The 23,397-nt window shown below is 37.7% G+C and overlaps 1 long non-coding RNA gene across 3 annotated transcripts in view; it reads left to right on the forward strand.

Annotated features, from left to right (window-relative positions):
• The window catches only part of LOC147580194 (uncharacterized), a 28,903-nt gene extending 5,807 nt beyond the window's left edge, over positions 1–23,096 (forward strand). The window contains exons 3-4 of one of the 3 annotated variants that reach the window (XR_015252619.1): positions 4,957–5,018; positions 5,194–5,304. This is a non-coding gene — a long non-coding RNA (uncharacterized LOC147580194). Of the gene's footprint in view, positions 1–4,956; positions 5,019–5,193; positions 5,305–23,069 lie in introns of those variants that run through there. The other 2 variants (XR_015252621.1, XR_015252620.1) reach the window with 2 other exon arrangements.
• Positions 23,097–23,397: the final 301 nt, after the last annotated feature.

Raw genomic sequence — 23,397 nt, forward strand, 5'->3', positions numbered from 1 at the left:
AATATTACTTTGGGCTCACATTTTTTTCATTTTCTTTCTCTCAGAATTTTATAGTCATTGCTCCTTTGTCTTTTTTCCTGATATTTGCTATAGAGAAGTCTCAGATGAATCAAAATTTTCCCTATACATGATTTTCTTTTTCTTCAAGATATCTGAAAGATTTATACATTTAACCCTGAAGTTTAAGAACTTAGAATATATCTCTATGTTAATTTTTCTAAATCAATTTTCCCTGGTATAAGATGGGTAGTTTTCTGAACAATAATTCTTATTACCTTTGAATTTGTTGGGTTCTCTTCCTCTGGGATGCCAGTTAGCCCAATTTTGGATCATATTTGACTACATCTTTTTTTTTTTTAATTCTTAAATTTCTGTGGCTTTTCCCTCTTCATTCATTGTGATTGTCCCAAGTCTTTTCCTCTCTGCCATTAACCTGATTTTCAGCCAAGTCTATTTTGTTCCTTGCTGTTCAAATTTATTTATATTACTTTGATTCTCAATTATTCTGCTGGTTTTTTTTTACTTTATTTTTAAGTAATCTCTACATTGTGGGGCTTGAACCCCAAACCCCAAGATCAAGAATTATATGCTCTGCCCACTGAGCCAGCCAGGTACCCCTCAATTATTCTGTTGTTTTAATATTTCATCTTGGATTTCTTATTTTTTTAAATATTATTTCTTACTGAGTCTATAGAAGAAAACCTTCATAAAGAATATGCTTCAGAGCACCTGGGTGGCTCTGGGTGGCTCAGCTGAGTGTCTGACTCTTGATTTCAGCTCAGGTCATGATCCCAGGGTCGTGGGATCAAGCCTCATGTTTGGTGTAGAGATTGCTAAAATAAAGAAATAAGCTTCAAAGAATATGCTTCTCTTCTCTGAGTTGTGACAGTCTCTTCTTGACCAAACTTTAGTCAGATTCCTCTGAATCCCCTTCCCAACTAGCCTTGAGTTTTGGACTTTTTTCCGTCTTTTGGAATTTTGCCCACCTTTGCATCAGGTTAGCCGGAATCCCCCAAACTCAGTATCTAAACATCTTCAATGTGTTACCAAATTCTTCATCTCCTACTATTCCTAGATGATGTTTGATGACTTTGGCCCATCTTCAGCAAGAATCTTGTTAGGCCGCTTTAGCCAGAATCTCCCCTTATCCTTGATGTTTCATCTTAGTAATTTTTCATCCACTGACATCCATCTCATCCCCACTCTGCTCTTTGATTATAAATTCCCACTTTTCCTTGCTGTCTTCAGAATTGAACCTAGGTGTGTTTTTTTTTGTTTTGTTTTGTTTTTTTAGTTTATTTCCTTTGAAAGAGAGAAGAAACATGAGCAAGGGAGGGGCAGAGAGAGGAGGGAACAGAGGATCTGAAGCAGGCTCTGTGCAGAACAGCAGAGAACCCGATGTGGGGCTCGAACTCACAAACCCTGAGGTCACAACCTGAGCCAAAATTGGATGCTTAACTGATTGAACCACCCAGGCACCCCAGAATTGAGCCTAGTTTTGTACTGAGGTCTCCTTTCCCCTGAATAGTTTTTATGAATAAAATCTGTTTTTAATCACTTTAACTACTGTCCAGCTCTGGTTTTTCCTTAACAGTTGTTTTCATCTGAACTAGATCCTTTTACCATGCTTGAAGGGTGGTCATGTCATATAGTTCATCCAGTTCATGCTTAGCATGGACAGACCATTCAGATTTTCACTTTGCTCTGGTATATGCCAGTTTTTCTTCCTCCTGCTTAGGACTTTGGACTTGTTTTCCAACTAATTTTCTCTAACATGAGGATGCAGGATAAGGGGAAGAAAAGAGGGAACTTAGGGCCAAGTGATGCCTGTATTAGCTCTACTCTCTTGTGAGATTCAGTTAAATGGCCTTTCTCAGCCCAGTCTAACCAGCCAGAGGTGTATTACTCTCCTTGTATCAGTTCTTTTCCTCATCTTTGTTACCTGGAAAATGGAAAGCTTATTGTCTCTACTGAGGTCCCATGGTAGTATATGGAGGATTCTTTCTAAAACAAATTTCTTGGGGGCCCCTGGGTGGCTCAGTTTGTCAAGTGTCTGTTGATTTGGGCTCAGGTCATGATCTCACGGGTTGGTGAGATCAAGCCCCAGGTTGGGTTCCTTGCCCAACAACAGCACAGAGCCTGCTTGGTATTCTCTCTCTCCCCCTCTCTCTGCCCCTTCACCCCACTCAAAGCATTTAAAGAAAAATAAAACAATTTTCTTGGATTCCTCCATTTCTCCACCCTCCTCAGAGTTATTTATCTACATCCTCAGAATTCTTCACCAATTAATGAATGTGGTGTATCCCCACCACACCCTTTCTTCCTCTCATTCTTCTTTGAGGAATAGGGGCAGGGTGAGGAGACATACCTTACTACACCAGAATATTCTTTTTCATTTGTTGGCCACATTTTTTTTCACATTTCATTTCTACATGAGACTTTATCCTTTATCTTGTAGCTGCTGGTGAATTTTGGGCTTTGTCAATGAATTTTTATTCTTGTCCATTTCATTACATATTGGTGGAGAGAAAACCTGTGACCCTGCCTAATTCTTCTATCCTTACTCAGAAGTTTGTCACCTAACATCAGCTAGGTTTGAAGTAGTTGCTAACCAAAGGTATTTTCATAAAGAGGTTCAAATAAAAGAGAAAGGAAGAATAAACATTCCACAGTGCACATGCTAATTATTCAGTAAATGTCTACAGAATTAATTTAAAAGTTTCCCTGGACATCGTTCAGTTAATTAAAACTGCAAATCATTATTACATCTTATCATTTCATTTTTTTCCATTATAGTAATAAGGGAGCACTCACTATATGCCAGGGACTCAGCTGGGTACTTTACATGTATTATCTAATTGAATCCTCACAACACCATGGTGAGGTCATGCTATTGTTATCATCCCCATTTTATAGATGAGGAACTTCCAGTATAGTGAAACTAAACAGTTTGTCATAAGAATTCAACTGTTAGGAAGCAGAACCTGGACTCATATCTAGGTCTCTGGTGCCAAAGACTATGCATTTAATAGCTACATTATACAGCCTTCTTTTTTAGAAAGTTAGTGAAAAGAGTGGAGTCAGAAAAACTGAATACAAGCTCTAGATCCAACATTATATACTATATAATCTTGGCTAGTCATTTGAACTCCCTTTCTCATATGTAAAATGGAGATAATAATGTCTTCCCTGGCTGTTCTGAAAGTCATAAGACTTTTATTTGTTTAATGTTTGTTTGTTTGTTTGTTTGTTTGAGAGAGAGAGAGAGAGGCACAAGGAGAGGGAGAGAGAGAATCCCAAGCAAGCTCTGTGATGTCAGCCCAGAACTCGATGTGGGGCTCGATCTCATGAACTGTGAGACTATGACCTGAGCCAAAATCAGGAGTCTGATGTTTAACTGACTGGGCCACCCAGGAGCCCCACTTTATTTTTTCAAATATGTTTTTTCAAATATGTTTTTTAAGGTTTTATTTTTAATTAGTTTCTACACCCAGTTTGTGGCTCAAACTCACTATCCCAAGATTAAGAGTCACACACTCTACTGGCTGAGCCAGCCAGGAACCCTAAGACTTTAAAGTGGCAGGTTGAACACAAGCATTTACCTCTGTTATTGCTCTAAATCCACCAAAATGACAGTAAAGTGATTAGGAAAAAAACATAAACTTACGAGACCAAGGTGAATGGAGGAGAGCCACAGCAATAACATTTTGGAAACCAGAAAGCATATGGGTGAGTAATAATTGACTAAGCAGACCCAAGAAAGTTGAATCCAAACCCAGCAAAGGGGAGAGGTGAGAGGCAATTTGATTCGCATGTAGAATCCACAAAATATTTAGAAATTGATGAACCACGTGCTTTCATAAGGGGAGACAGAACTGAAAATAGGAGGATTGTTTGAAAGTCCATTTAAGTAGCAGTTCCCTTCCTCAGCTCCATGCAGCCAAAAGACTTCTTTTCTCCACTCTGTCAGAAGAGAGAAGGTAATTCCCTGGAGAGAGTAAAACAGAGTTTCTCAACTGGGGATAGGGTCACCAGAAATTTAAGAAATTTAAGTAATACTACTAACATAAAATATAGAGGCCAAAACAAAAGGGAAACAGTCAACTTTGAGTATGGAAAGACTAAGCAGGAGAAAGAAGATTTTCAAAGAACAAATTATTAGTAAAGATTCTAATAGAAATGGGAGACAATATGGCATCTCTTAAGTAAGTACAGGATGCGATTTGGGGGGAAAACACATTCAGAGAATAATAACTAAACAGAGTACCTTTATAAGTATAAAATAAAATAGGAGAAATGAATATTAAAACTTAATAGGAATAGGGAAAGAAGGCAGAGGGCAGGAAATTATCAAAGGCATAATTCAAGAAAAATGTCTTTACTGAAGGACATGAATTTCCCAATTTAGAGGGCCTGCCAAGTGCCCAGCACAATGGATAGAAACAAAGCCACACCATGACACACCACTGTGAAATTTCAGAACACTAGGAACAAAAATAAGCTTCCAGAAAGAAAAAAAGCTACAAATAAGCATTAGGATTACACTGGACTTTTCAATAGTACACTGGAATCAAGAAGATACTAGAGCAATATTCTCATATTCTGAGGAAAATTATTTCCAATCTAGAATTCTATTTTCGGGGTGCCTGAGTGGCTCAGTCAGTTAAGCGTCTGACTTTGGCTTAGGTCATGATCTCACTGCTTGTGAGTTCGATGCCTGCATCAGGCTCTGTGCTGACTGCTCAGGGCCCCGAGCCTCCTTCAGATTCTGTCTCCATCTCTCTGCCACTCCCCTGCTCTGTCTCTCTCTCTTCCTCTCTCCCTCTCTCTCTCTCAAATATATAAAACATTAAAAAAAATTAGAATTCTATTTTCAAATAAACTACCAGTTGGGTAAAAAGACATTTTAGACATGCAAGATTGCAATAAATTTAACTCTTATGCATCCTTCCTCAGGAAGCTATCAGAAGATGGTCTCTCAAAGAATGTGGGAGAAAACCAAGAAATAGAAACACAAGGTAGACTGTGTTATGTGTTCAAAATATTCCCTGTTCCTCTCTATCAGGACTAGAATTTTACTTCCCATCCCACTGACATCAATTTTGGCCACAGTTTTGCTTTGTCCAATAAAACATAAGGGAAAATGGTAAACATCATTGCTTTTTTCTTTCCTAAAACATTGGTATGGCCCAGATGAAGACCGCCTCTGGGTCCTGTGAAGAAGCCAACAGGGAGCACAGGTGCCCCCAATGCCGAGAAGATATCTAATGAAAGTGAGAAATAAATCTTTTTTGTTTTAAGCCACCAAAATTTTGGAGTCATTGGAGTACTTGGCTGGCTCAGTCAGTAGAGCATGCAACTCTTCACCTCAGGGTTGTAGGTTCAAGCTCCACATTGGGTGTTGAGATTACTTAAAAATAAAATCTTTTAGGGGTGCGTGGGTGGCTGAATTAGTTGAGTGTCGACTTCAGCTCAGGTCACGATCTCACAGTTTGTGGGTTCCAGCCCTGCATCACGCTCTGTGCTGACAGCTCAGAGCCTGGAGCCTACTTCGGATTCTGTGTCTCCCTCTCTGTCCCTTCCCTGCTCCCACTCTGTCTCTCTCTCTCTCTCTCTCAAAAATAAATAAACATTAAAAGAAAAAGAAAGTATTTAAAAAGAAAAGAAATTTTGGAGTCATCATTGAAAAAGAAAAGAAGGGGCACCTGGGTGGCTCAGTTTATTAAGCGTCAGACTTTGGCTCAGGTCATGAGCCCATGGTTCCTGGTTTTGAGCTCCACATCGGGCTCTGTGCTGACAGCTCAGAGCTTGGAGCCTGCTTCGGATTTTGCGTCTCTTCTCGCTCTCTGCCCCTCCCCCATTCACACTCTGTCTCTCTCTTTCTCAAAAATAAATAAACATTAAAAAATTTTTTTAAAGACAAGAAAAGAAAAAAGGTCAAAAACGAATATATATGATCCTGGAAATGGGATCTAACACAAGAAAGAGATTGTACATCTAAAACCTTTTTTAAAAAGAAGAAAAAAGAGATGTAAATTCTCAGAAAAATGGTAACGTTTAATCTCAGAATCATAGCTGTGAAGCAACTCTAGAGAAGGATCAAAGCCAAAATGGAGAAAATCAGAAGGCTCTCAGGTGTTTCAAAGAAAGTAAAAATGATAGACTACCTAATGTGTCTGATTATATTGAGAAGAAATAGACTTTTGGGGGAAGTTTGGTTGAGTTAGTGATAATTATATTAAAAGCAAGTGAAAAATAAAAACAAAGCATTTAACAGCTCTAGGAAAAACAAAAGGAAAAGTAATAGTAGTATATACTCATTTACATAGCTACAGTAATATAAATAGTGATTTGATTTATTCAACATTATGATATAACTATATAAGAAGAGTGGGTCGGAAAGTGTGTACATAGGTGATTGGTGTAGGCTGGGGGTTGAGGTAGTTGAAAGATATATCTTTCATAGATAACACCTAGTTTTTTTTACCAAGATGTAGAAATGTAAGCATATTATTTAGAGATATTGAGACCAATACAAAAAAAAAACCAGCTAAAGTAGCTGAAAATTGTTGACTCTAGGCAAGATAGATAAGAAAACAGGGGACTAGAAAATTGCTGTTTTCTGTAATAGACCTAATAGAACTATTTGACTCCTAAACCATGTGCATATTTAACTTTGATAAAAATGAAAACTAGGGATACCTGGCCGGCTCAGTCAGTAGAATGGGCGACTGTTGATCTCAGGGTCATGAATTCGAGCCCCACATCGGGTGTAGAGTTTACTTAAAAGAAAACTAAACCTAAACATTGCAGCACAGGGGTGGCTTAAGGCTTAACAATTCCAAAGATAAAAAAAGAAAATTAATACAATAAACCAATGCAACACACATTTATGCACCAAAAGAGGGAAGGAAGGGATAATGGAAAGGGAGGGAGGAAAGAAGGAAGGAAGGAAGGGATGGTAAGAAAGAAAAAGAGAGTGGGAGGAAAGGAGAAAGGAAGGAAGAAAGAAAGAAAGAAAAAGAAGAGGGAGTTTGAGAGAACTTTGTAAACTGTAAAGCCCTGGGAATATTTATAGTGAATGTAAACAAGTTAGAAGACTGAATGGCATGGAAGCAGGAGAACATACCCGGTAAGTGCATGACTAGGTTCAGGCAGCCCATGACTCAAATTCTAACCCTGCTGCATACTAACCAGGTGACCTTAGGAATATTACTAAGCCTCAGATTCCTCATTTGTTAAAAAAAAAAAAAAAAGGATAATGATAGTCCCTTTCTCCTAGCCTTGCTGTGAGAATGAAATGAGATCAACCCTTCCACAAACAAAACATCAGAAAAGTTTTATCTAATACGAGCCTCTTTTGGGGCACCTGGGTGACTCAGTTAAGGATCCAACTCTTTTTTTTTATTATTATATGAAATTTATTGTCAAATTAGTTTCCATACAACACCCAGTGCTCATCCCAAAAGATGCCCTCTTCAATACCCATCACCTACCCTCCCCTCCCTCCCACCCCCCATCAACCCTCAGTTTGTTCTCAGTTTTTAGGAGTCTCTTATGCTTTGGCTCTCTCTCCCACTCTAACCTCTTTTTTTTTTTCTTTTTTTTCCTTCCCCCCCCCCCCCATGGGTTTCTGTTAAGTTTCTCAGGAAGGGATCCAACTCTTAATTGCAGTTCAGATCCTGATCTCTCACAGTTCTTGGGACCAAGCCCTGCAACGGGCTGCACACTGTGACAGAACAGGGCCGCCTTTAGATTCTCTTTAGAAAATCTTTAGATTCTCTCTCTATCTCTGCCCCTCCCTCTCTCTCAGTATCTTGCTCTCAAAATAAATAAGTGTATATATATATGTATATGTATATGTATATGTATATGTATATGTATATGTATATGTATATGTATATATAATACCAACCTTTTTTGTTCTCTCATCTTCTGTGGATTGATAGACATGAAATGGATGAATTAAAAGGCAATCAATAAAAGGGAAAATTGAAAGCAAATATCTGAGATGATACCCAAACTGGAGAACCAGCCTCTGAATCATTGAAAACTGCATTATGGTTGCTTCCGCAGCAGTAATTGGCAAGCCAATTGCCTTAGAGCTACAGCTGTTCCTTGTCTTTCTGTTTCTTTCTTGTTCCTTTCTCTCCTTCATTCTTAATCATTGTCATTATCATCATCTTTTTTAAAGTTTATTTATTTTGAGAGACAGAGAGAGAGAGAGCAGGGAAGGAGCAGAGAGAGAATCCCAAGCAAGACCTGTGTTGCCAGCATGGAGTCTATACAGGGCTTGATCCCACAAACCGTGAGATCATGACCTGAGCCGAAATCAAGAGTATGCTTAACTGACTGACCCACCCAGATGCCCGTATCATCAACTTTTAATGCATGCTGACATCTCATTCATTCTGCAAACGATAGTTGAATGCTAAATGTACTTCTTTTAGACTCTGCTTCCCATGTGCTCAGCTTATCTACCTACACACAATTTAGGCAACAAGTTAAAATTATAGATATGGAAAGGAATTTTTTTTCTGCAACAAGGAGTTGGTTATTATGATCCATAATAGGTAAGGAGGTTTTATTATTCCAAAAGCAACCACAAGGATATTTGACCAGCATCCAACTCGCACAGGAGATTGTTTTCCTCTGAAAGTAGTATAATTCTTTATGAATCCGAAAGCCATTCTACTTCCCTAATCTGGTAATCACAAAATGTGATTTTTCAAATTAGATTTTTATGTCGTGCTAAATAAACTTAGTTCTTCGTTGCATACTAGGAAGCAGGTTTTTTAAGGACATGGTGGGTGAGGGAAACTTCCAATCTCCTAGAGTTTATTGCCAGGAGAAATCTAGGAGTTCTGTGTGAAATATAGTCCTTTTTTTCCCCCTACCCATCATCGAGAGATGCAGCTAGGGCTAACATAAGGCATTTTTAAGGATCACCAATCCTTCATTAAGAGAATGCCCAGAAGTTAAAGTACAGAAGACAAAAGAAACTCCCTAAAAAACTGCCTTATCCATAGATATCCTGGTGTTTTGTTCTCCCTCCCCCTCCCAGCCTTTTTATCCTTCTTATCCATACAGGTGTGCCTTTGGGAGCTGAAGACTGCTATAACCATCCCAGCATCCAGTCTAATTTGCCATTGATGCTGTGGTTCCAGTCTCATGCTGTAGTTTTGACACAGAGTTCTGTGTCTTCTGGTAGCTGCATTCCTTTCTGATTCCTTTAGTTGGCTCCCTTGTCTTAATACCCTGCAAAATCACAGTCCCTTTGAGAAAGGATCTAATATGCTGTTACTAGTCCTACATTCCAGATGCTGATATATGTATGCAAACAGCAGGCTGTCTGTTTAGATCTCTGAATATTCCCTCTCCTGAATTACCCAGCACTGTGCTATCCACTGTAGAAAAACTGACCCCAAGTTATCCTTCCTTCTTGTCAACTGCTTCCCCCAGGCTACCCTCCCTTTCCTATTTCCATGTCCTTCTTATATGTACCAATAAGGCAGGATTCCTCCCAGGGCCTGCAGCTGGGTCCACCCTGTACCTCTCCTGACCCAGTGTACTTTGTCCACTTGTAGTTAACAAGAACATGTTGGCCCTGTCCTAAGAACAGTCATCCAACCAACCTGCTGGGAAAAATGTGATTCTCAGAAGGAAGTAAGAAGTCTGAACTTTGAGATCAAGGCAGTTTGTACATATATGACTCTACATAGCCCTCCATACCCACACTGGTTTCCCTGTTAAAGATAGACAATTGTCTATTTCCCTAATTTTGAGTTATTAACAGAGTTTGAAAGAGTATGGCATCGGTTGGAATAATTAGTTATGTTGGCTGAACTTTCAAGAGAGTATAAAATTTTGCATTTTGGTATAATAATGGCTAATGCCAATTATTATATGCTAGGCACTATATTAAGTGCTTCCTATAAATTAACTCATTTTATCCTCACAACTACCCAATGAAGTAGGTACTGTTATTTTTTTTTTTAATTTTTATTTACTTATTTTTAATTCCAGTATAACTAACATATAGTGTTATATTAGTTTCATTTGTATACTATAGTGATTCACAGTTCTATACATTAGTCAGTGCTCATTACAATAAGTGTTTTCTTAATCCCCCTCACCTATTTCACCCCCGCCCCCGGCCACCAGTTTGTTCTCTATAAAGGGTCTGTTTTCTGTTTGTCTCTTTTTTTTTCTTTTGTTTCCTAAATTCATATATGAGTGAAATCATGTGGTATTTGTCTTTCTATGGCTGACTTATTTCACTTAGCATTATACTCTAGATCCATCCATGTTGTTGTAAATGGCAAGATTTCATTCTTTTTTATGGCTGAGTAATATTCCTCTGTGTGTGTGTGTGTGTGTGTGTGTGTGTGTGTGTGTGTGTGTGTGTCTATACCACATCTTCTTTATCCATTCATCTATGGATGGACACTGGGGTTGCTTCCATATCAGTAAATAATGCTGAAATAAACATAGGGGTGGATATATATGTCTTTCTGAATTAGAGTTTCTCTTTTCTTTGAGTAAATACCCCATAGTGGAATTACTGGATTATACTGTTATTATCCCTACTTCACAAAGGAGAAAATTAAAGCACAGTGAGGTCGAAAAACTTACCCAGGTTTACACAGCTAGTAAAACTAGATGTTAAATTCAAGCAGTCCTAGAAGACTACTATGTGATATTGCCTTTGGGAAACTAAAACAGATAAGGGATGGGGTCTTTAGCTCCTCCTTCAAAATGGACATTATAGTTCTTAAAATAAGAAAAGTTCAGACTGATTGGTCTCAGTAAATCAAGAACTCCTAATACATTTGGCTCTATCTCCATAATACATTTGCTAATATAAACAGGAAAGCAGCCAATTACTAGAAAAGTGTGTTTTGTATTTATTAAACAATACTATAAAATTCTGATGAAAACCCCTATTGTAATTCAGACTTGAGGGGTTTTTTTGTTGGTGTTCAGAAACTGGTCCAGCTGTTCCTCCAGCTGCCTGGTTATTCGGCAGGGACAAAATCAGTGAATCAGTTCAAATTCTAAATTTTGAAAAGGACAATGCATTTCTTTTTGTCTTCATGAGATACCTACATTTAAATTACAATGCCAAAGCAACCAGGCGTTGTGTGAACAAATTTACATAATTGGTGTCAAGGGTCCAAAGCAGACGCAGAGGGGGCTAGAAATTGATGGAACTGATAGGGCTCATTATTCTATCCATCTTCGTGTTTTTTTAAGCCCTTTAAAATGGAGACATTAAATTGCTGTGCATATCTTCTTTAAGTCTAGCTATATTATTAGGGAGTAATTAGGTTAAAGAAAGAAAATGCAACTGTAAGATTTTGCATGTTTAGATCTATGCCTTTTTGTTTAGAACTTGTATGGTAAAACATGTTCCCGTTGCTGCAAAGATTTCATTCCATTCAGCTTTTCTTTGTGACCCATTTGCTCACGAAGGCTGCTGCATCTGTTGTACTAAACAGCCAGTTCAACCACCGGAAGGGTAATCTGGATAATTCAAACTAAATTTTAAGGAGCCATACATCTGCAGTAAATGTGGCCTATGTCCTTCATAGATTTTAGCTATTCTTTGTGGAGAAGAACATGTCTTAATCAGGGATAATTGCTTGCAAGGAACAGAAACCCACATAAACTTGCTGAAGCACAAAGGGGGTGATGCTTATTAAAAAGATACAGGAGTATTTTATGGAACCAAAGTCACAAGATAGCTAGATTGTGACATGGGACTTAAGATGCCAAGGCATTTGACTTGGAACTTGAAAGTCAGGACCTAAAGGTATTTTCTTCACCTCCTCTAGGCTCAGTAATATCTTTTTTTTTTTTTAATTCTGAAGGTCAGCTTTCTCTGCTTCAGCATCCCCTTCATAAAAAATGACAATCCAGCCCCAGCGCTTAATCACCTACCAGGTCCAGTGCCCAAAACAAACAAACTGGAGACTCTGTATCCCAATTCCAAATATCCAGAAGAAAGAATGTAATTAGCCCAACTTAAATCATGTGTCTACCTTTTGTCCAATCAACTTTGAATAGAGGACACTCATATGGACACTGACTTGCTCTGTCCTGTTTAGTAAGTGAGGCCAGTAGGCATTTGAACAAGGATTCATTACAACACATTGTTGTCATTCTTTGGAATTAAGTGGTGGTGAACTGGAAACGAGTTAGCATTTAAACCTTCTTGGATCCACTTTTTATCCATCTCTGCATCTCAAATCCACCCTTGTCTCTACTGATAACCCTAGACACTTGATTTTACCATTTCTGCATCTGCCAAAATCATCACCAAAGAGTTGACAAGCTGATTGCGAGCATTTGTCAGGTTGTACAACTGATGCTCTCTTTCTCGTGGAGAATTTCCTGGAAATTTTATTTTCATGCTTCAGGAAATTTCACAAGTGATGCCTGCAAATATCTCCAGACTTGCCCTCGAGTGGCAAGGTGCTCAGTTCTCAAAAATAGTATCAGGAAAGCCAATGTGCACCTTTTCGTTAGAACTCCCAAATAAATGCTATCCACTGTGAAGATGTATAAAAGGAAAATATAAAGTGAAACCCTTGTTAATTAACACATTATAATTTTGACTTCCAGGCTGGAAAGGAGTACCTTCATTAAAATACAGCCATTTCATTGTCAATTCCAACTGACATTTCAGGAAAGAAGTGATGATCCATCTAATGGCCAAATTCAGCCATGATAATCCCATGCTACTGTCATTTAGCCCAGATCAAGGCTCCTTTCCATGTTACTAAGGAGGAGAAAGTGCTTTATCTTCTTAATTTTTAAAAATTTAGTTTAACTGTTAATTTTCACAATCTATGTGAAAGCCTCCCTGAGGCATCTAGAGTTTTCCCTTGATATAGAAGAAAAGAAAATTCCATATTAAATAACATTTTTTAACCCACTCAGTAAGAACTTCAAATTTTAGGAGCTGAAGATAGAGATGATTTCCAAATTGCATCTGTGCAGAAAATGCTGACTTTGGGTAATAGTCTAGGAATAACTATAACCATTTTTCCCCCTTCTTATGTTTTCCAAATGAGTCATAAAGGACCCTCTGCGTTCAAATAGTATGTCATGAAATGGAAAAGATAAAACACAGAAATTGGACATTGCTGTCTATTCTTGATGAATCCAGCTTAGTGTTATCTGGTGTGAGGCCAGAATAGCTGCTCTAAAATAGGAGTGAGTTGTAAGCCCTGACAGCCATTTCCAGTGTGCTGTGCTATTTCTCTGTTATGTGTGTGGCACATCTCCCTGGGTGGAAGAAATGTTGCTTTCTCTTTGAGAATGTCTGATCCAGTGGTTCTTAATCTTGTTTGCAAATTAGAATTACCCAGGAACTTTTTTTAAAAATACCAATGTATGGAGTCTACCAAGTAACGTGAATCTTGGAGAACCAGGGTAGGGTATCAGTGTTTTTAGAGAGCTCTCAAGGGGATCTAGATGTGTCACCAGAGTTGAGAATGTCTGGATTAGACTTTATGAAGATAATCTGACCACTCCTTTTTGCCCTATGGACCAGTGTTCCTCAACTTTAATTCATTATCACCTCCTAATGAGCCTTTTGAGATTTTTTTCCCCTAGTTGCCCCTTCATTAAAATTTAATACCACACATATATTGTATACCTGTTGTGTACTGTATGTATATCTGTACTTTATACATTAAAAAGTAAGGCTCTTTTGCCCCCCAGAATGAATATTTGTCCTTTTGGGGTGATATTATTCCTATTGAGAATGGATGTGGTAGACTGAACCAATCTATTGATCTAGATGGGCTGGGTTGTGCTGCAGTGACAAACAACCCAAAATTTCAGTGGTTTAAAACAGCATAAGTTCACATCTTGCTTACCCAACATGTACATTCGAAATTAGCAAAAGAGTCCTGCTTGCCAGATTTCACTTAAAACTGATGCCAGGGGAACTTCCAAAACTTCCATTCAGATTTCAATGGCCAGAGCAAATCACATGGTGACACCTGAGTTCAATAGGACAGGTAAGTGTGATCCTCCCACAAGAAGGGAAACTAGATATTGATGAATAATCCACCAAGTAGGCAGTCTTCTCAGACATTAAGAGAGAGAGCGAGAAAAGGAAGGAAAGAAAGAAAAGAGAGGAAGGAAGGAAGGGAGGAAGGAAGGAAGGAAACAAAAGGCACATATGCTCCTATTGATCACTAAGAGTATCTTTCCTGGCTACTGTGCTCCTGGATCCAGGGCAAGAGAGGACATGACATACTACTGGCAATGCTACTCAATTCTTGATTTTTATGCCTATCTTTTACTTGAATTAAGGTGAAATTAAGAGAATTCAGCAGGCATTCTTTACTAATTTTTTTTCATGGTTCTACTAACCCCATACCAATAAGCATGGCATCCCACTTACATCATTAACAAGAATCCTTTTAGTGGACTCTCCAAATAGTCTCTTAGAGCACGTTAGGTTTTCCTTGTTGGCTTTTGATAGGTTTCATGTTTCCAGTTTGATGTTTGGGAGTATTTGCTAACTACATTATATACCCTGTACAAAACTTATTTTAACTTCAAACACAGAAAATGCAGGTCAACATCCTGTATCTTTTGTTTGTCAATAAAATTTCTACCAGACTGTGAAAGATTTCCAAACCTGGTGAAGGAAGTGGTCAGGATTTCCCATTACAAACCATGATAATTGGACATATTGCCACGTGCTCTAATCTCAAATGAAGTCTGGATACGGTGTACAAAAAAAAAAAAAAAAGTAACTTCATAGTTGAAGCCAGGCATCATTTAGCCAGGCTATATCATTTAGAAATAACAAGGGGGCCATAAAAGAAATAATGCTTGTGGAAAGCAAGAATTTCAAGTTGAATTGACATTATGACTCAAAATATTTAATATGATGCTTCTCTTGTTTCTTGTTGCAGTTAGACACATCGGCTCTCATTGGTTAACAAAAGTCACACCAGCTCCTTGGTTACTTCAAAGTCAGAGCTTACCAAAAGACTTTTTGAACTATAAGATTGTCTATAACTTGGAAGATTTTAGAAAGCCTCTGATTAGGAAAAGTAAAAAATGGGTTATTGGTCCTTGCTCTATGTTCTATGTTGCATAATAAACCTTTTAATGCTGAAGGAATCCCAAACAGATCACTATACATCCATAGTTATTAGAGCTTTATCTTGCAGATTCCTATAATGTGCTTCCCACATACCTCTTTCTCTTTGATTTACCTTGATTCATCTTGAGGATAGAGGTTCTCTCTTAGTGATATGGGCTTCCCATAACCCTCTCCTGTCATAGTCCCTTCTTTACCTTTGCCCCTATCCCTGCTGCAACAATCTCAGACTTTAAGGAGATTAAAAGGTGTTTTTCTTCCTAAAATGTGATCATTTTATGACTGTCTTCAGTTCTTTTCCTTCCTGGGCAACAGAGAAGCGTATTCCTAAATATCATAGAGCAAGATCATTCTCTCAAGATCTCAAAGATATCACCAATGACAAACTTTTTACTCTAGTAGATATGTAATGACCCAAAAAGTTTAAAAATGATTTTCAAATATGTCTCTAGAATTTAACAATGAAAACTGGAGCTTCTGTGCTCTTTATCACCTGTACCTGGCTGGAATTCTATAAGGTTTGGGAAATCCAAACATGATCTCCCAAGCCTTTTACAGAAAGGTACTATCAAAAGATCCAAGCCTTTTTTTTAGTGGCCCAGAGACCCTTGGAGCCATGAGGGATACCATGAAAGCCTTTGACTGGGTCCTATAACTTTAGTTTGTAATAAAGGGAAAATTTTGTTCATGGCAGAGTCAGATGCACATTTTCACAAAACTGGACCCCCAGCCCTTCCAGTACTTCCACAGAAGTAGGCAATTGATAGGTTTTCCAGGCAGCACCTTGCTCCGCGCTTCCATTGGCTGTCTCGTGGCTAATCTATTCCCACTATTTCTCCACATACAAACAGTTCAGTCTGGTGCAGTTCTTTGCTCACTTCTGGTTTTCTTCATGAATTAGGAATCTGGTGTTGACCGGTCATTTCAGTATCAGGGACTGACTTTGTCTCTGGGAGGACTTGAGTCTTTATAACCCTTCCTGGACAATGAAGGAAGTGTTGGCTGTGGGGAGATTGTTGAACAGTAAGCAATACTGCCGCCTTGTGGAAGACAATGATTTTACTTTTTTGTGGCAGAAATAATTTTTAGAAAGTAACCTTTGAAAGTGCAAATTGGAATGAGGTTGGAGATTTGCTTTTCATTTTGTATCTTTGTGCATTGTTTAAATTTTTATCATTTGCATAAATTAATCTTATTTTAAAATAAATTTAGTTCACTAAGACATAAATTAAACTTTAAAAAGTAAAAAATATTTAGGAGCACCTGGGTGGCTCAGTTGGTTGAGAGTCCGACTGCGGCTCAGGGCATGATCTAGCAGTCTGTGAGTTCGAGCCCCGCGTCGGGCTATGTGCTGACAGCTTAGAGCCTGGAGCCTGCTTTGGATTCTGTGTCTCCCTCTTTCTCTACCCCTCCCCCTCCCCCTGCTCATGCTCTGTCTGTCTGTCTCTGTCAGAAATAAACATTAAAAAAATATATAGAGCATTTTTAATATCCTATTGTTTAAGTCATTTAAAATTTGTCCCGCTCCACTTCTGTGTAAACTTAATCATTTGAACCTGTTTCCTTGTTAGTAAAATATGGGAGTTGGATCTGATGACAGTTAAATAATCATTATTTTTCTATTACCTTAAATTTTTCCCAGACTTCTTTTACCAGATACAGCAATTAATGTGTAACTTATATAACAGAGAAATGGAAAATTTTAATATCGAAAACTAAACCAAGATAGTCATTCTAACCTGGTGGTGAAGCATCTGGGATGCTTTAAAAATTCTAATACCTGGGCTCCACCCCAGGCCAATCATATTAGAATCTCTGAGGGTGGAGTCTTTGCAGTAGGCATCTTTTAAAACCTTCTCAAATGATTCCAATAGGCAGCTAAGATTGAGAACTACTGCAAGTTAAATTGTTGCCTGAGCTGAAAGACATCTCCTTTACAGAGTTTAAAATTCTACTGCAACAAAACTTGGATCAGTGACTGTTTTCTTTTTAAATGTAAATATTCTAATAAAGATTAAGTCAACCAAATCCTTTGATCCAAATTAGTTCAGTAAGGGTACTTTCTTCTTAACATCTGGCTAAAGTCAGGCTCATGAAGAGTTTAAATAGGGTTAAGGGGAAAAATAAAAAATAAATAAGGTTAGGGAAAAAGATAACTCATTTTGGAATATATCATGAAAGACTTTGGGAGAGGTTAGGTCTGAATAGGCGATAGAAAGGGAAGCAATGAGCAATCAGAAATCATCAGGAGGACATCATGAATGTGAGTTATGGAAGAATATGAAGCAGGGATTAGCAGAGGAATGGAAAGGAGCAGCGGACTGAACCAAAGACTAATTGCAACTACTAAAAAGTTTCTCTAGATCATGGGCACCTGGGTGGCTCAGCTGGTTTAAACTTCTGACTTCTGCTCAGGTCATGATCTCAGAGCTTGTGAGTTTGAGCCCCACATGGGGCTCTGTGCTGACAGTTCAGAGCCTGGAGCCTGCTTGAGATTCTGTGTCTCCCTCTCTCTCTGCCCCAACCCCACTTGCGCTCTGTCTCTCTCTCTCAAAAATAAATAAACATTAAAAAAAAGTGTTTTTAAATTTTCTCTGGATCAAAAAGCGCAAACTTCCAGTTGTAAGATGAATAAGTTTTGGGGATCCAGTGTAGAGCACGGTAATTGTAACCAATAATACTGTATTATATACCTGAATGTTCTAAGAGAGTAGATCCTAAATAATCTCAACACAAAACAGAAGTGGTAATTATGTGACATAATGGCACTGTTGGCTAAGGCTATGGGATAATAATCACTTCTCAATATGTAAATGTATCATTTTGTTGAGGGGGTTAAGGTTTTTTTTTTTAAGTAATCTCTACACCCAGTGTGGGACTAGAACTCACAACCTTGAGATCAAGTCATGTGCATCACTGACTAAGCCAGCCAGGCATCTTGATATGTAAGTGTGTCAAATCAACATGTTGCACACCTTAAACTTACACGATATTATCTGTCAATCATATCACGTTAAAGTGGAAAAAAATTTGTCTAAAAATGTCCCTTAATCCAACCCATAATGTAATCATTATGAATAATATCAAATCTTTCAGGTTGAGTAGGAAAGACTAGATATGCAGAACATCTTAGCATGATTTTTAAATATTATTTCATTAATTAAATACTTTATGTACTTATTTGTTTTTTATATATTATTTTATTTAACCCTTTCCACTTCATGAAGTTATATCTGTATCCATTTTACAGATAAGAACACTGGGTTCAAAGGAAATGGGATCAAATTTTTGTGTTTTTTGTGTTTGTTTTTTTTTTTTTTTTTTTTTTTTTGCTTTATCATAATGAAAAGACACTTAGTTAAAAGTGGATTATATTTTGGGGTGCCTGGGTGGCTCAGTCTCTTAAGCATCCAATTCTTGATTTCCGCTCAAGTCATGATCTTACAGTTCATGGGATCGAGCCCTGCATCGGTGCACAGAGCCTATTTGGGATTCTCTCACTCTCTGCCCTTCCTCTGCTCATTCTCTCTCTCAAATAAATAAATAAACTTTTTTTTAAAAAAGGTGATTATATTTTAATGTATCTAATATCTGAAAGGGTATAGATACACATATCTCCCAGATGTCCTGAACAAATTATGCCTTACCTAACTGATTGCTACCCTCTGATATCTATTTCTCTGTTCTTTTCTTTTTAAAAAATATTTTGAATATTTTCTATATAATTATGTTCATTTCAAAGTGAAAATGTGACAAATAAATCATCCTTTACTCATCTTCTTCTTGAATCACACATATGCATACCCATAGACACTTCCCTTTTTGATGATAAATGGTTATCTTGAAATTTAAAAAAAAATTATGAAGCATAAACAACGGTCTGATGCAAGGATACTAAATATCATACCTGGACTGATTTTCTAACCTCACAAAAGATTAAAAGCATAAGCTGTTGTTTTTTATGCTGTAAGCTAAGGGAGAGATTTTATTTGCATATTTTGTAACATTAGCAACCAAAGCAGGAGCCACCTAATGAGAAAGTATGAGCTTCCTTTTTTCGAAGTGGAAAGGAATGTCATTTCCACCAATACTTGACAAGTGACTTTATAGGGAAGTGTCCTATAAAATGAGGCTGGCAGTAGTTTTAGCTACAGCATTTTCTCCCTGATACAGAATCTTCAGGAGTTTCCTGAGAAGGAATGGTTTGCTCTGGACTAACAGACCTGAGGAGGTCACCTAGAGAAAATGCCCAATTGTTAAAATGTTTTCCTGACACTCCCTTGTAGTGTCTTGTAGTTTACATGAGATTAATCAATTCACTTACTTCAGTTCAAGCAACATTTATTAACTATACTGGAAACACTTGTACTCAACCTCACAGGAGATGCCAAGATCTAAGGATCTAAGTCATTGTTTTCCCTGGATTACTGCAAACAAACAAACAAACAAACAAACAAACAAACAAACAAACAAACAAAAGATGTTCCCACATCTACTCTTGTGTTTCTTCTTTCTACGCCCAGCATGGGACCCAATTCAGGACTTAAACTCACAACCCTGAGATCAAGAGTCAGAGGCTTAGCCAAGTGAGCCACCCAGGTGCCCCCACATAAATCACTCTGGATTTTAATATAAGGTAAAGAAAGTGTAGTAGTAACACGACATACTTTCACAACAATGAGGGTAATAGGAAAATAAGGAAGGAAGCCATTAACTTCCAATGATGAGATGTGAAATAGCACTACCTCAGCTGGGCTGTGAAGGATGGGAAGAACTCTAACAGGAAGAATGAGGGAAAAGGATTCCACAAGGAGTAGTGGAAGCAAAGGTGTGGGTAAAGGAGACTACAGGTATTTCTGGGCAAAGGCAAGAAATGTGATTGAGGTAGAGAATGTCTGAAGGGTGTGCTGCAGGATAAAGGTGGAAAGGTAGGCTAGCATTATCCAACTGAATATCAGACTGAGAAGTTTGTATGTTATTCTACAGGAAGTAGGATCACATCTGGCTTTAAAAAAGGAAATTTTGCATTGTATAGAATTAAATAAAAGGAGAGAAGAGGAAGAGAAATCCTTTAGGGACTGTTTAGAGGATCAAATCAATATACAGGTAGCAGTCTCTCCACACTCTAAAATGTAATCCTTAAAGAAACTTCCATCCTGCTGTGCACAAGCATTTCCAGAGGAGTACGAACTATCCTATGGATACTGTGGTTGCTGATTCTAGAGAAGAAAAAATCCATCCACCTAAATTTATATCGAGAGGTGCAAGTTCCAAAGTTTGAATTTTTTTTAAGTTTTTTTCAGCTTTATTGAGGTATAATTGACAAATAAAATTGTAATATATTTAAAGGGTATATCATGATTATTTGATATACGTATACATTGTCCAAGAATTCCCCCATCAGGTTAATTAATCCATCACTCCCATATTTGTTTTTGCTTGTTTACTTGTTTGTTTGTTTTTTAGTGAGAACATCTAAGGTCTCCCTTAGCAAATTTCAACTATATAATACAATGTTATCAATTATAGTCACCACATTATACTTTAGATCCTCAGACTTTATTCATCTTATACTGAAAGTTTGTACCCTTTTCTCAATGTCTTCCTATTTCCCCCACCCTGTAGCCCCTGGCAACCACTTTATTACTCTCTGTTTTTATGAGCTTGGCTTTTTTAGATTCTACATCTGAGTGATACCATGCAATATTCGAAACAGATTTGTATCAGAGCTAAATAATGCTATCTCCAATAACAGTACTGTTATTAGAATAAACTATCTCAATTATGCAAAGAAAAGAAGCTTATCTGGCTTTTGAGAATAAAAATAATAGTAAAAAGTCAAATTATTATTATTATTTTTATTTTTAGAGAGAGAGAGAGAGCACAAGTGAGGGAGAGGGCAGAGGGAGAGAGAGACTCCTAAGCAGGTTCTAGGCTCAGCGCAAAGCCTGACATGGGGCTGGATCCCATGACTCTGGAACCATGACCTGAGCCAAAATCAGGAGTCCGACACTTAACTGACAGAGCCACCCAGGTGCCCCATAGGTGGTCAAATTATTAAAAACTCTTCCCCTATTTCAGGAAAACAAAAATTCATACACAGTTGGTATAACCACAATCTATCTAAAAAATCAGTTTAGCAATTAGTTTCCTATAAGCAAAAGACAATTGACAGTGTTTCCATTTTCTATAGCACAATGCCGTAATCACAGTCCTGCATCATGCATGAATCCATAACACAAGGTTCTTGTGACTTTGAAATTTCCTATATCTGTTCTGAGTGGTGTGGCATTTTTCTCTTACTTTCAGGTGCATCGTTTGATGTATGATAGGCATTTCTTTTACATATGTCTCAGTAACAAAATGTAACAGCTTCATATACTTGTGGATCCTGTATAAGGTATTTACAAGAAACTATGGAATTGTGGTAATTCCTCCAAGGATTAATATTTTCTCCATTTATATCAAATGATATTCTAATGTCTTTATGCTTTTCTGCAGACAGTATAGCTTTCATTCCAATTCTGAATGATAATATAGTCATGATTAACTTTAAACACAATTGAACAACACATGAATGTCAAATAATACATAGAATTAAAACATCAGTAATATGAATGGTATAACTGAAGTTATGCATACATATGCATAGGCATTGATGACGACGATAAGGTTGCTGTTTGGCTGAGAACAATATTACAACACTTGACCCTGATTTCAGAGACACATCCTGCTTAGGATTCTCTCTCTCTCCCTCTGCCCTTCTCCCTTGCTTGTGCTCTCTCTCTCTAAAGTTTCAGAGATATTAAAATGTGATGAAAAGGAACTGCATCACAGAGTCAATATGGTGAGTCCTGCCTCTCCAACTAGATTAGGGGTCTTTGAAGGTTGGAACTTGCATCCAAGTAGGATGTTTCCTGTAAATAACATCAACTAGATTCAAACTGACCTAAATAGGAAAGTTTATTGGCTCACAAAACTGGAAAGGTAGAGTGATGCAGGAGAAACTTGCAGGGTTGGTTAATCCTGAAAAAAAAAACAAAAAAAACTGTGATCAAGAACTCAGATTTTTTCGGGGCGCCTGGGTGGCTCAGTCGGTTAAGTGTCCAACTTCGGCTCAGGTCATGATCTCGCGGTCCGCGAGTTCAAGCCCCGCGTCGGGCTCTGGGCTGATGGCTCGGAGCCTGGAGCCTGCTTCCGATTCTGTGTCTCCCTCTCTCTCTGCCCCTCCCCCGTTCATGCTGTGTCTCTCTCTGTCTCAAAAATAAATAAACGTTAAAAAAAATTAAAAAAAAAAAAAGAACTCAGATTTTTTCCACCTGTCTGCTCTGACTTCTAATGTAAGCCTCATTGTGAGGTTACCCTTCCCCCTGTCTCAGTGATCTTCAGATGGGTGTCAGTAGCTATTGAAGCTCCATTCTACCTCTTAACATCCAGCTAGTTCCATGAACTTCCTTCTCTAGAAGCTTCCAACAAACTTTTCCTATGATTTGTCAGATGATTCACAACATGCCTCTTTTTAAACCAATTACATGATAAAGTATTGTGATTATCCTGATTGGTTCAGAATAATCAAGTCTCCAGAACCATGAAATTGGATCTGTTTCTCCTGAGCCATATGAAAGGGTGAACTCTTGGTCAAAATCTGAGTTCTGTTAGTAAGGGGAAATGGGGTAACAATCTCTGTCAGCTCTAAAACCTTCTTGAATTCTTTTGCATCTCTACTAGTCTCTAGCACATGACAGACTGGTACTAATTTATTTAAGGCCAAGGACTGTCTCTTACCTGTCTTTTCTCTTTAATTTCTTGGACATAGTCAATGCTTAATAAATACTTACTATTGTTTTAACTGTAGGCATTATTTTTTATAATAGCAATTGTGTTTTTTGACAAAATAAATCTTGAAATGACCTATAGTTTCCTTTTCTTTATTCAGAGGTCAGTCCTTGTACCAATAAAAAAAAAAAAAAGATTTCCTTGAAAACTGTAGCCCAGTAACATTCTTGAGGTAAATTCTTGATGTTCTCAAGAATTTCATGGACACAGCAGCTTACCCAAGAAAGTAAACTGAAGGTATGTAATAAATAAAAAATTTAAAAAACAAGATGAATTAAACAAAGCTGTTTATCAAGAAATTTAGAAAAGATTCAGGGAAAGGAGGAGGTAACCCTATGTCTGTATCAAAAAAGTAGAGATTCTAGCTTTTTATTTTCTTTTTTATTATGTTTCTCTTCCAATATGAATCATTTCTTGTTCTAAACCAC

This window comes from Puma concolor, chromosome B3, assembly GCF_028749965.1.
Source record: "Puma concolor isolate L17-30 chromosome B3, mPumCon1.1.hap2, whole genome shotgun sequence".
Lineage (NCBI taxonomy): Eukaryota > Metazoa > Chordata > Mammalia > Carnivora > Felidae > Puma > Puma concolor.